The sequence below is a fragment of the Carlito syrichta genome, unplaced genomic scaffold (genome assembly GCF_000164805.1).
Source record: "Carlito syrichta isolate Samal-C Ts95f unplaced genomic scaffold, Tarsius_syrichta-2.0.1 Scaffold143017, whole genome shotgun sequence".
NCBI classification, from domain to species: domain Eukaryota; kingdom Metazoa; phylum Chordata; class Mammalia; order Primates; family Tarsiidae; genus Carlito; species Carlito syrichta.
The window spans coordinates 52,256-62,555 of record NW_007087113.1 but is presented as its reverse complement, the minus strand read 5'-3'; the positions used below and the strand labels follow the sequence as shown (position 1 = coordinate 62,555).

Below are 10,300 nucleotides of genomic sequence, written 5' to 3'. Positions count from 1 at the left end.
CCCACTGTGAGAGACCCGGTGGCTCTCCTTGTGTGTCTGTCCCTTCTCCTGGCAGCCCTGGGGCACCCTGTCCCCTGAAAGGCCAGGCATCGCCATGCAGCTCCAAGATGGCGCCCGACTGGTGGGCGGCTATTCCCAGGTGGCACCCAAGGGCTGAGTGGTCATTCCCAGAGGGTGGGCGCCCAAGGCCGAGTGGCCGTTCCCAGATGGCACCCAAGTTCTGTCAACCGTGTCAAGATGGTGCCCAGGGGCTTTGGAGTGATCCCAAGATGGTACCTCCGTTCTGGATGGCCAGTCCAAGATGACCCCGAGTCCCAGGCAACCATTTCAAGATGGTCCCAAGTCCTGGGAGACCATTCCAAGATGGCCCTCAAGGGCTGAGCAGCCATTAGCCTTGTGCCAGGGTGCCCTGGGGGTGTGCCAAGGCCCTGACAGCAGAGTTGGCAGCACATGCCTCAAGTTGTAGTCACTTGGAGCAGGAGGAAAAGGCCTGCCCAGCCTCGGGTCCAGAAGCAAGTCTTGAGGATGCCTGTGGACCACTCCCTAAAAGTCTCAGAGGGACCCATTCCGCCTCACCCCCACGGTGAGGACAGGAGTGTCCCCTGTGTCCTGCCCCCTGGCTGCCCTCTCAACAGATCTGGGGGTCCTTGAGTGGCCTCCTTGACCAAGCAGCCAGGGCTCGACTTGTCAGGAGGGGCCGAGTGGTGGCCATTTCCACTGAGGGCTAGACGGGCCACACTCAAGTTCTCCTGTGGGAACACAGCAAGGACCAGTGCGTTAGAACGCGGTGTCTTCAGAGTTCATGGATGTCAGAGCTGGGGGACGTCAGGAAGGCTGGGGTGGCCGTATTTTTCTTTTCTCCTCTTGTCTACCCTCTCTCCTTTTCTTTCTCTTTCTCCTCTTCTCCTTCCCCATCCTTCCATCCTTTTCTTCTTCTTAAAGTATTTGAGGCCGACTCAGGAGGCTGAGGCAGGAGGATTGTCTGAGCCCAGGAGGTCGAGACTGCAGTGAGCTGTGATCAAGCCACTGCACTCCAGCCTGGGCAACAGAGTAAGGCTCTGACTTAAAAAAAAAAACAACATATATATGTATTATATATGTGTGTGTATATATATATATATATATACACACACACAAAATATGTATTTATATAAAATATGACATTCTAAATCGTTGTTCATTTAATTTATATACATATACGTATTTATATATATGTAAATAATCAAATATATATTTATTTGATTACTTACTTGACTATTACAGCAATAGAAGAGAGTTTTAAAATTAAATGAACAGGCCAGGCTCGGTGGCTCAGCCTGTAATCCCAGCACTTTGGGAGGCTGAGGTGAGCAGATTGCCTAAGCCCACGGGTTCGAGACCCGCCTGGGCAACTTGGCAAGACCTCATCTCTACAATAAATCAAAAAATTAGCCGGGCGTGGTAGTGCGCACCTGTATTTCCAGCTACTTGGAAGGCTGAGGCAGAAGGATCGCCGGAGCCCAGCAGGTAGAGGCTGCGGTGGCCGGGAGCAGCCACTGCACTCCAGTCTGAGCGACAGAGTGGGACTCCAGCTCAAAAAAAAAAAAAAATTTAAATGAATAACCATTTAGAACATCTTGTATTTTATATAAATATATATTTTGTACATAAGCATATAAAATATATTTTGTATGATTAATGCAGTGTGAATAATTTTAATAAAGTGATAAGTATTTTTTTTAAATGAGGTTTGGCCACACTATTATTAAGATGTTCTGTAGGTTAAAAATTTGAATTAATTAAAACAAAATGAGCCGGGTTCGTGGCTCAGCCTGTAATCCTGCACCTTTGGGAGCCTGAGTTGAGTGGATTGCCTGAGCCCGTGGGTTCGAGACCCGTCTGGGCAGCGAGACCTCATCTCTACAATAAATCAAAAAATCAGCGGGGCGTGGTAGCACGCGCCTGTAATTCCAGCTACTCGGAAGGCTGAGGTGGAAGGATCGCCGGAGCCCAGCAGGTCGAGGCTGCGGTGGCTGGGAGTGGCCACTGCACTCCAGTCTGGGCGACTGAGTGAGACTCCAACTCAAAAAATAAAAATAAAAAATAATATGCACAGCAACTTAGGGGAGAAAGATTGTCACAAATAAGACAAGGAGTCCTTGTCCTCAAAATATAAAAAGCAGTTACGAATCAATAAGAAACACTACACCCCCGTAGATACGTGGACAAATAATATAAACAGAAACTCCATAGAATGCTGAAAACTAATAAAAACGGGAGGAGTCAACCTTGTTGGAATTCAGGGAAATTAAAAAAAAAAAGATACCGCTTGTTTCCTATAAACTACAACAGTGCTTTAGGCACACTACATAGTGTCTGTGAGCATGTAATGAAATTTGCTGCACTCTCCCTCCACGCCTGCTTAAGCAGCCCTTCCAGGTGTGCATGGGCCCGGGCTGTCCCTGAGGAGATATCGATTCTGAAAAGCCAGGACAGCCCACCCTCAGCCAGGAGGGAATCTGCCTCCCCTGGGAAGAGCCATCTGGGGTTCCACCCCACCCCTTGCCTGCCCTGCCTCGACCCGTTTTCCTCTTTCCCCTCCCTCCCTTTCTCTGTCTCCTTCTGCCTTCTCCCTACTTTTACCCCCCTTCTCTTTCTTTCACTCTCTCTTCCTCCCTTTCTCTCTCTGTGTGTGTCTCTGTCTCTCTGTGTCTCTCTCTGTCTCTGTGTGTTTCTGTCTCTCACTGTGTGTCTCTGTCTTCTGCCTGTCTCTGTCTCATTCTCTATCTCACACTCTGTATCTGTCTCTGTTTCTCTCTGTCGCTCTGTGTCTCTCTCCCTCTTTGTCTGTCTCTCTGCCTGTCTCTCTGTCACGATCTCTGTTTCTCTGTCTGTGTGTCGCTCCTTGCCTCTCTCTTTCTCTCCATCTCTCTGTCTCTGTCTCTCTCTCTTTGTATTTCTGTCTCTCTATCTCTTTGTCTCTCTGTCTGTCTCTGTCTCTCTTCATTTCCTGTCTGTCTCTGTCTCTGTCTCTGTCTCTGTCCCTCTCTCCCCCCTTTCATTCTCTTTCTCTGCCTATCTGTCTGTCTCTCTGTCTCTCTCTGTCTCCCCTCTCTGTCTGTCTCTCCATCTCTGTGTGTGTCTCTCTGTGTGTCTTTGTCTTTGTCTCTCTCTCTCTCTCTCTCTGTCTGTCTCTGTCTCTCCATCTCTGTGTCTCCATCTCTCTGTTTCTTCCCCGCCCCCTTCACTCCCCTCACCCCCTGGCCTGTGTCTGTGGGTGATGGGAGCCTCCCCTGGGCCCGAGTCTTGGAAGAGCCGACACTCCGCCCTCAGCCTGGCTGGGGGACCTGGTCCTGTTCTGACTGAGGGTGGTCTTCTGGTGGACAGAGCCAGGACGAGAAGGGCTGGGACCGGTCCCCTCCCCCTTTCTCTCCCCCCGTTCTCTCCCCGTGTCTCCAGCCCTGCCTCTGAGGCAGAGTCAGCCGCAACCCTCGGGGCTCCAGGGCTCAGGAGGTAGCTGCAGAGGCTGGGGTGATGGCGGCCCCACACCCTGTCCACACAGTGCCCCACACTGGCCGTCCCTGGGCGGTGGATTTTGCCCTCTGTGGAGCCTCCCGGCGGCCACCCCTGGGCGTGACGTGTCCCCGGTCCCCTCTGCCCACCTTCCTCGGTCACCACGTGAGCCACACACTTGAGACCCAGAAGCGCCCTGCTGTCCCGCCTCACCCCAGCCCGGGGACCCAGATGGAGGGGGTGACCTGGAGGCCCAGGAACAAGCCCTTCGGTGTCTTGCCATCCCAGCCCCCCTGGGGTTACAGTTCGCCTCTTTCATCAAATCCAGCCCGCAAAAACAAACACCAAACAGCCACTCTGGTGTTCCCACCAGAGACCAATTAGCAGAATGATCCTCTGCCTTGGGAGTGGATCTTTCTGTGTGCGTGTCTTAGTTTCCTTCTAAATGCCAAGTCCCCCAGGGTCATTCCAAATCAGCCCCTAGCTCACAGAGTTCAGCAGCCGCTGGCAGGTCGGGCTCTTAAATGCTCTCAAGGGTGGGCACAAAGCCTGCACCCCTGAAAATCCGTTTCAGCTGGGCTCAGTGGTTCAGCCTGTAATCCCACGCTTTGGGAGACTGAGGTGAGTGGATTGCCTGAGCCCGCGGGTTCGAGACCCGCCTGGGCAGGTGAGACCTCATCTCTACAATAAATCAAAAATAAGCCGGGTGTGGTAGCGCATGCCTGTAGTTCCGGCTACTCGGAAGGCTGAGGCGGAAGGATCGCACCAGCCCAGCAGGTCGAGGCTGCGGTGGCCGGGAGTGGCCATGGCACTCCAGTCTGAGTGACAGAGTGAGATTCCAACTCCAAAAAAAAAAGAAAGAAAATCCATTTCAAGTGGTTTTTTGGGGGTTGCTGTTGTGTATTTTTATTTTCTGTAGTCAGGGGTCTCACTCTGGCCCAGGCTGGAGTGCAGTGCCACGATCACAACTCACTGCAGCCTCAATCTCCTGGGCTCAGAAAATCCTCCTACCTCAACCTTTCAAGTAGCTGGGACTACAGGTGCACACCACCATGCCCAAGTAATTTTTTAAATATATGTATTTTTTGTAGAGATAGAGTCTTGCTATGTTGCCAGACTGGTCTCTTACTCCAGGGCTCAAGCGATTCTCCCACCTCGGCCTCTCAAAGTGCTGGGATTACAAGCATGAACTGCCACGCCGGCCTGATTTTGTTTTTGTTTTTGCCTTAATTTCTATGCAAGGAAAGGATCAGGACAAGGATTTCAGACTGTTCTGTCAGCCCTGCAGGATTGTGGGTCTCACAAGAACTGGGAGGGGTGAGATTTTGCCAGTGGGATTCTGGCAAGTGCCAGGGACTCTCACAGGGCTTTGAAAGGGCCAACTCCCATGGGTGCAACAGGGAGCACCTTTATAGGGTGGCCAAAGGGATGGGAGAGGAGACCCTGAGATGCCACCCCTCCCCTGCCCTCCCCACCTCATGCCAGAAGTCCCTCTGGCTCTGCCACGTCTCCCCTAGGGCAGGGCTGCAGGCTCAGCACAGCTGCCTGGGTGCCTTGATCAAGCCACTCCTGCATACCCAACAGCCAAATTTTCAGAAAGCCAGCTGCTATTTTTTTCCCAAGAAAAGTTTCAGAATCCTCTGTCTCGTGCAGGTTTCTGGCCTCTTTAGCCCGAGAAGTTCTCTCGTCCGAGGAGGATATTGCTTACTGTCTTTTCTTGCTATCAAATGGGTGTCATGTCAGAGGGAGAAGTGGACACTCTGACGGTGCCATCTTTCTGGTCTTTTAACTTGCTTTGTGTGCCTGTGTATCCATTTCCTCATAGATAAGACCGAGAACCCCCAGCACGTATCAGAGTAGCTTTATTGTTTTAGGGAAAAGGCCCCTCCCCAAGTCTGTCTGGCTTTTCTCGAGATGTGCAAGTCCCTTCACCTCCCTGAGCCTCAGTTTCCCCTGTAAAATAGAAAAGCCAGACACAGTGGTAATAATAGCCACAGCCTCTGTTCATTTCATCTTCATAGCCTCCACGTGAGCCTCTCACCATTCCCATTTTGCAGATGCGGAAACTGAGGCTCAGAGGTCTGTGAGTTCAGTGAGGTCATGGAGGTCAAGTTCAAGCCCGATGGTCGAGGTTCACGGTTGGCAGAATCAGATCTTTGAGGCCCTGGTGGGACCAGAGGTCAGGGGAAGGGGGCGTGAGACTGTACCCTTCCTTGTCAAGAGGGATCTTGCTGTTCTGGCCTGCTGGGGTCAGAGCAAGGATTCCCCCCAGTGCTGTGACTGTGGCCCCGCCTCCCATGTGGGAAATCCCTGTGGTCCCCCAAGGGATGTGTCGAAGCTCCGGAAGGTTCCACCTCCCCCCTCGCCCCGCATCCATGTGTGTATGTCCAGTTCCATCCTCTGACTATGGCCCATGTGTCATGCAGCCACCATTACCGTGCCATTTCACAAGCCATCACATGTGGTGTCACGCTGTGTGCCCACCAGCGGGGCGGCCAACTGACACTTCCCAGCAGCTGGCGGATCATGATCCTGCCCTCACTGCCAAGAGTCCATCTGGCGCGTCCGCTCCTCCCCCGGGGCAGGACCACAGGCCTGCATGGCTGGCAGCACGCCTAGATCAAGCTGCTCCTGCATACCCAGGAGTCAAGTGGGCAGGAAGCCAGAGATGGAGCCCTCAGCCGGCTGCTTTTTTTTTTAATCCTCATCATCAAAACAGCCTCCGACTCCAGGCATTATTTTTCTTGTGTGTGATGGAATGGGAAGGCGGCCCGTGGGGTCAGACACCCACACCTGGGTTTGAATCTCTGTCGGCCACTCCCTGGCTGTGTGCCCTTGGGCAAGTCTGTCTCCTTCTCTGGGCCTCAGCTTCCTCATCTGGAAAATGGCCCAATGGTACCATTTCCCCACAGGCAAATGCAGTGATGTTTAGAAAACAAAGTCAGCAGATTAGGCCAAAGTCACTCTTTTAAAACTCCCTCCGTCATCTATAAAGGAATTGGGTATGGTGGGGTGCACCTGTAGTTCCAGCTACTTGGGAGGCTGAAGCAGGAGGATCACTTGAGCCCAGGAGGTCAAGGTTGCGGTAAGCTGTGATTGGGCCACTGCACTCCAGCCTGGGCAACAGAGCAAGAGCCTGTCTCTAAAAAAAGAAAAGAAAATGGTGTTTAAAATCACCTGTATACAATATTCTTAGATACCCTGGCTTTGATAATCCAAGCTAGGCTACAGGAAAAAGGGGTGTGGGGGAGGGAAAACCCACTGGGGATGTTTGCAGGCTTTGAACCTTTCTGTGTTCTTAAAAATATCACTAGGCCGGGTGCAATGCCTCATGCCTATAATCCCAGCATTTTGGGAGGCTGAGATGAGGGGATTGCCTGAGCCCACGGGTTCAAGACCAGCCTGGGCAATTTGGTGAGACCTCACCTCTACAATAAATCAAAAAATCAGCCGGGCGTGGTGGCATACGCCTGTAGTTCCAGCTACTTGGAAGGCTGAGGTGGAAGAATGACCTGCACCCAACAGGTCGAGGCTGCAGTGGCTGAGAGCTTGCCACTGCCCTCTAGCCTGGGTGACAGAGTGAGACTCCAACTCAAAAAAAAATTAATTTAAAATATATACAGCTTGGCACTGGGGTTTCCGCTGTTCTAATGGTAGTTGAGTCTTTCTAACGGGAATTCCTACCTTCATTGGAGGTTCCTAATGAGACCAAGTCTGACCATGGCAGGCTCATTTTTATTTTTAGTTTTCTGTAGAGACGAGGTCTCACTATGTTGCTCAGGCTGGTCTCGAATTCCTGGCCTCAAGTGATCCTCCTGCCCCAACCTCCCAAAGTACTGGGATTACAGGCATGAGCCACCTCGCCCGGCCTAGGCCTGTTTTACAGATGGGGATCATCAGAGGCAGAGTCAGGATTCAAACCCGGGGCTCGACTTCAGCACGCACAACCTTTGAGACCTAAAACCTCCCAGCACCAGAACTGCTGGAGAAAAGAGGTCTCCCCGGCTCTTGGCAGTGACTTTCCGTGGCGAGTTCACCCGTGGCCGTGGACATGCCTCCTAGCTGTCCTGCTAGATCTGGCTTTTACCAGGTGCCGGCCGGGGGCTGCAGGGGGGCTTCCAGGTGGAAGGTTAAGGACGGCATCGCCAGAGTCGCAAGCCCGAGGCTGCCCCTCCTGGCACCCGGGCGGGCAGGGGCGCTCAGGTGTGCGTGTGTGTACGTGTGTCTTCTGGTCTTCTGTGTTCTCTCTGAGGCCGCTCACGATCTGTCTCTCCCTCTGACGCCACGTCACCAGGAGCAGCACACGGTAAAGTCTCTCTCTCTCTCTCTCTCTCTCTCTCTCTCTCTCTCTCTCTCTCTCTCTCTCGCTTCTGTCTCTTGTGATCCGTCGCAGCCACGTTGGTTTGGTTCTGGGCCTGTTTCTGTGGCCTTGTGTCCATGCTGTCCTGTCGCTTGGAATGACCAGAACCCGCTCCCTGGGGAGGAGCTGTCCCCAGGGGGCTCGGCCATGGCCTCCAGCCGTGACCCTCCAGTTCTAGCAGAAAACAGAAGGGGCAGAGGGCACCCTCCTCAGGGCCCAGGCTCAGCGGGGCGAGGCCCTGGGCACAGCGGTTGTCAGACCGAGGGATGCGTCCGGCCTCCCAGAGGGGACAGGCATTGGACGTCCAGATGGCCAGAACCTGACCTCTGAAGGGAGGGAGTCCTCGCCGTGCCCAGGAGCGTCTACATTCAGCAAAGTGGCTGGCAAATCTGGTTTTCTGTGGACGCGTCTAAACCCCACTCTGCCTCAGTGAACAGGACTGTGCCTCAGTGTCCCCAGGGAGAGACAGCTGAGACGTGACCCCAAAACTTTAGCCAGTTCCACATGCAACCTGAATGGTGGCATGATTGGAGACGTTTTTTCCACCAACACCTTCGAAATTTCTATTTCCTTTTGAAAGGAAACATTGTATCATCTCCAACAGTCAGTGTTACCAACCTTAGATACAAGCCGGGTTGCCTGAGTGGACCAACAGGAATGAAACAATGTTGCCTTCAAGCTGGGCTTTTTGTTAAAAAGGAACTTAGCCAGAACAGGAGGGTTCAAGACCTATTAGCACCTATCTAAGGCTTTCTCCTTGAGAAGTGTCTGAAAAGACACTTGAGGTAGAAGAAACCATCATTTATTTCCCTGTGTGACCCAGTGATTGAAGCCAGGGCACAGTCTTGAGATGATCTTAATGACAATCTGGGTGGAAAAAGACACACACACGCTCAGATGCTGGTCTTGGGGCGGGTCTCGGCCTCACAGCCTAAGATACGATGCTCTCTCTGTTCCTGAGAAGTGAGAGGAAGGAATTTCCAAAAAGCAAGATCCATGAAGCACAATGTCTCGGGGGCAGAGCCAGGATCCAGGAGGTCACTGCAGGGAGGTGTTTGCCAGGGAACCTCCCCACCCAGGATTCTGCCCTGAATCTATCCACTTCTGTCCTGAGCCCACACATCAGGCGCAGGCTAGGGGCCGGGACAAACACAGATGAAAGGGAGCATCGACACGTAGAATGAATCCCAGGGTAAGCCAGTATAAGAGTTTTCCGTCTAAAGCCAGAAGCTCAAGAAAGAATCACAGATAACCCCAAGACAGATGCAGGAGCCCAGAGGCAGGCAGGGGAGGCTGTGGGAAGAATGGTCCCGACTTGGGCTTTGAGGGCTGAATAGTTCTGGGAACAGAGGCGTGGAGGAAGGGCATTGCTAGCTGCAGGAACAGAATATGTAAAAAGCAGGCAGAAGCCGGGCTCGGTGGCTCAGCCTGTAATCCCAGCACTTTGGGAGGCTGAGGTGAGTGGATTGCCTGAGCCCGCGGGTTCAAGACCCGCCTGGGCAGCGAGACCTCATCTCTACAATCAATCAAAAAATCAGCTGGGCGTGGTAGCGCATGCCTGTAATTCCGGCTACTTGGAAGGCTGAGGCGGAAGGATCGCTGGAGCCCAGCAGGTCGAGGCTGTGGTGGCCGGGAGCGGCCACCGCACTCCAGTTTGGGCGACCGAGTGAGACTCCAACTCAAAAAAAAAAAACAAAAAACAAAAAAAGCAGGCAGAGGCAAAAGAATGTGGCTGGGGCTTGGGGTGTGTGACAGTAAGTACGAATTGCAAAGTTAAAGGTAAGTCAGACTAGAGGTTGAAGAGCTTTGAATGCCATGCCAAGAACTTTTCTGAGATTCAGAGCAAGAGAGAGGCATGGTCGTTGGCTTTGGTCACTGTGTGCAGAAAAGGTGGAAGGAGAGAGAGAGAGAGACAGGGGGTGGGGACACACTTGGGAGACAGTGACAGAGGTCTGACCTGCAGTGGTGACTGGGGGTGGATAGTGGATATTTAGGAAGGAGGCCCCTTGGGGTGGGAGACAGGGGAGGGCAGGCAGCTGGACCTGACTCTTGGGTTTCTGATTTGGGGCAGGTGGTGGATCCCGTGACCTACCCTTTTGGTGGACCCTCTAGGGGGCCTGAGTCATGGTGGCCGAGGGGGTCTCGGGATCTGTGTAGCTAAACTCAGGCCCGACAAACCCTGGGCTGAAGGAGCCTCCGTGGACATCCCCAGCAGAGTGGGCTCAGCGACCCTTGGAACAGTGAAGCAGGGACTGTGGCATCCACAGGGCCCGGCACCGGGCTGGTCCCCCTCCCGTGGGCTTGGGGAATATGGCGGAAGGGGACGGTGCTGGCAGGGCCACCTTGAGCACCTTCCTGAGTCCCGTTGCAGGGGGAGGAGGCCCTCTTGTCTAAGAGCCCACCGAGACCACAGGGCACCCCTCACGCTTCTCTGTGCGGGACCGGGGA

At 53.3% G+C, this 10,300-nt stretch overlaps 1 protein-coding gene across 1 annotated transcript in view; it reads left to right on the top strand.

The window, feature by feature from the left end:
- The window catches only part of CACNA1A (calcium voltage-gated channel subunit alpha1 A), a gene marked incomplete at both ends in the record, with an annotated part of 213,447 nt that overhangs the window by 151,595 nt on the left and 51,552 nt on the right, over positions 1–10,300 (top strand). The window lies entirely within an intron of this gene.